Source organism: Cavia porcellus, unplaced genomic scaffold (genome assembly GCF_034190915.1).
Source record: "Cavia porcellus strain 051 isolate PalLab524CR breed Dunkin Hartley unplaced genomic scaffold, mCavPor4.1 scaffold_22, whole genome shotgun sequence".
NCBI lineage: Eukaryota > Metazoa > Chordata > Mammalia > Rodentia > Caviidae > Cavia > Cavia porcellus.
In genome coordinates this window covers 24,825,755-24,829,146 of record NW_026947505.1, presented here as the reverse complement: position 1 = coordinate 24,829,146, position 3,392 = coordinate 24,825,755, and the positions used below count along the sequence as shown (strand labels likewise).

The 3,392-nt window shown below is 36.1% G+C and overlaps 1 non-coding gene across 1 annotated transcript; it reads right to left on the bottom strand.

Annotated features, from left to right (window-relative positions):
• Positions 1–1,752: 1,752 nt before the first annotated feature.
• On the bottom strand, positions 1,753–1,883 carry LOC111756367 (small nucleolar RNA SNORA1). The gene has a single exon (XR_002790855.1). It is a non-coding gene; the product is annotated as a small nucleolar RNA SNORA1 (small nucleolar RNA).
• Between the last annotated feature and the right edge of the window lie 1,509 nt (positions 1,884–3,392).

The window sequence follows — 3,392 nt, the reverse complement described above, 5'->3', positions numbered from 1 at the left end:
TTCTGTACAGATGTACCAGGGCATAGTGAACCAGCTTCTTGCTGAGAAATATTTGAGTTATTGCCTTTATTTTGCTGTCAAAAATATCAAAATGAATAACCTATTCCTTAATTGTTTTTTTTGTTTGTTTTGTTTTGTGCTCTTTATCTTTGAGGTTGATTTTGAGACACAGGATTGATAATAGGTCAAAGGGTAAAGGCATTGGCAAATTTTCTAGATATTGATATTCTCAATTTAACATTCTTGATTTCAGTTATTCTGGGGCTACCTGAAAAGAGAGGAATGTCATCATTTATTATTTTGATGAGGCCCAATTTAAAACAATGCAACCATTTAGGTTTATGTGCAGACTACACTAGTGACTCAGCAAGTAAATTAGTCTAGCTCACTGTCCTGTAGACATTTATTAACTCTACCTCATAGTTTGTTATTTGTTATAGGATCCAAGAATGGCCCTCAAGGGTTCTGAATCCTGGGTGCTCTAGGAGGTAATTCACCTATGAAATTAAGCTTTGATTACTCTCAGGAAAATGCTGAACGTATTACCAGTTAATTGTACCTAGCAAACAAGTTTTTTTCAGAGCCTCCAAAGCTATGCCAGTTACCAGTAGGTTCAGAATCTCCTAAGAATCAGACATGGTCTTCGCCTTTGCAGGATCCTTGCACAAAATTGAAAGTCAGAGGAATTTGTTTCTGAACTGGATGTTTTATCTTTTGTTGCCCTGTTCTCTGAAGCCATTTGTGCCCACCTAGATCCTCATCTCCTTTCCCTATGTGACAGGAATGTGTGCACGCTTTGTGTGATTCAGTTCATGACTTTTTGCTGGCTTAGGCAGTGGGCAGAAGGAAATTATCAGACCTACACTATCTATATTTTAAATTAGCATCACTAGCTGTTTAATCTTAGATGACTTGCTGAACTTCTGTTCTTCAGTTTCCTCTTTTATAAAATAGAGGTGGTTGCAGTGCCTACTGCACAAGGTCATTGTGGGAATTAAAACCCACAAGAAGTTCTTAGAATGACGTCAGGTACACAGTAAGCTCTCAGTAAATGCAAGCTGTTATGTCTATAATGACCATAACTTTGATATATCTATCCACTGATTATGCATTATGCAAATTTTGAAGATATTTTCCATTGATGTTTGAAATTTGAGGATTTTCTAGGTTGGTAAACAGGCATCTTTTATAAGTAGGAATCTTATAATAAACACAATGGATTTATACATTAAGTAACAAAACCTATATAGTGGCCAAAAATAGATACTAATTCTTCCTCTTGAAAAATTTCATATAAAGGACTTCCGTGTTCTCGCCCAAAATTGAAACCTTCTTCTATGACCTCCCAAACTTCAAATCACTTTTGGGCCAGTCCTAGCTGTTACTCAGGTTTTTTTTTTTTTAATTAAATAAATTTTATTTAAAAACTTTCAGGTGATTTCTCTAATACTCATCAAGGTAACTTAACGAGGTTGTCGTCTTCCAGACAGCAAAGACAGCCTTTTTGAAAGGAATTTGCTGCTTAATGCACTCTTTCCATCTGTCCACAGTTCTTTTATCTCCATTTGAATTATGAGCAATGACACCTTCAGAATTCCTAGGATCTTATCATCCAAATTTCTGCTGGCAATTTGTATTTTAGGAGTCTGGAATTTGAAGAGTGCATAGTATTGGTATTTTGTCACATGATCTAGATTCTATATTAACCATTCATTTATAATATTGAAAGTCAGTATTTTTCATTAATAGGCAAAATGTTACAAGTTTCATTGTTACCACTGTAAACATTTACTATGATAGAAGCATGACTTGTGACAATTTCAGCCACATTGATTAATTTTGGACACCAATCAACAGAGCCCATTCTAATCTAGAATGAGGCTTTTGGTACTCGGGTTTTGTTTCTTAAATTCTTGCCTGAATCACAACATTTAAACATTTAGTCATTGTTAGGTTCCTTTTGCGCAGAAGGTTTGCAACCCTTCCATCACGCTCTGAACACTCTGGGATGTGTTACTGCCTGTGTTTCTTTCCCTTTCCTCCTTCACAGCTGCCCTGTTTTCCTTGGGGGCCAGCATTTATGCTGGGTTTGCAGTATCCTTCTCTAGTTGATGGCAATATCAAAACCTTTGGATGGCTGGTGTTAGAAAGAGTACCTTCCTGCTTACAATCTTTCCTGAAAACAAACCCTGCCTTGTGTAACACAAGGACATTTCCTGTTTAGCACCATTACATTTCTCTAGTAGCTGTACCTTGCCTGGGTTGCTGCTAAATACTTAATGTCTCTGTAGGTGACCCATTATTCTCAGAGAAGGCTGCTCTGTGGAAACTGAGAAGACCATGACTACTGGTTTTATTAGGACTGAAAGTGTATGAGTGTGTGTGTGTGTGGGGTGCAAAATATTAACACAGTCAACATATATTGATGACAGATAGATAGAGAGAGAGATAAATAGATAAACAATAGAATGAACAGAGATTCCTTTTAAAGGAATTTTTTTATTTCCTGTTAAATTCTTATTGAGAATGGTTATGTTGTTTTTACTTAAGCATTCCACTCAGGTGGAGCCAGGGAGAACTCCTTGTAAGATGTAAATTTTAATACCTGTGTGGTGCATTTTAATCAGTTCACTTTTAAATACCTGTGAAGTGCCTGGATAGAAGAGTTAAATGCATGTAGACTGAAAATACTAAGAGATGCCCTTTCTACTAAGAATCTTGATTTTATTTGAATGTGTAAGAGGTATCACATGCTTAGAAGGAAACCAGGCCTCCAACCTAGGGGTAATCTCCCCTTAGAAAGATGCCAGATACACAGTAAGCATTCAGTAATGCAATCTATGGTTTCCGTAGTGACCATCATTTTAGGATAACTACCCTCTGTATATACATAATAGGAATTAAAAGAACATTTTTCAGTGGCTTTTGTGTTTTGGGAGATTTTCTCCTTATAGTTATTTATACTGTTTACAACTTTCTAAGAGTTCTCCATTAACAACATAAAAGTTTCAAAACACATGGACTAGAGTTCAATTTCTACCATTCATATTGTGAGCTTGACTTATGTGGCAGTTTTCTTATCTTAAAATAGTGAGCTTAGCAACAGTTCTCATGTAGCTGTTTATTCCTGACACACTGATTATAATTTATAAATTGAAATCCACCTGCATTTGAAAAGTAAGACACCAATGCAACTCATTTCACATCCTTATAAGGAAAAAAAAAATTGTTTGTTCACATCTCTTCCTTTGGTTAAGCCACAGTCATTATTCTCATTCTTATGTGTGGCCTTTGGAGAATCTCATGTATCCCTGAAATGTGCAGTCTATCTCCTATGAGTCTTGCTATGTCCTGTCTAGAGCCATAGAACAGCTGAAATTCAAGAACAGGAG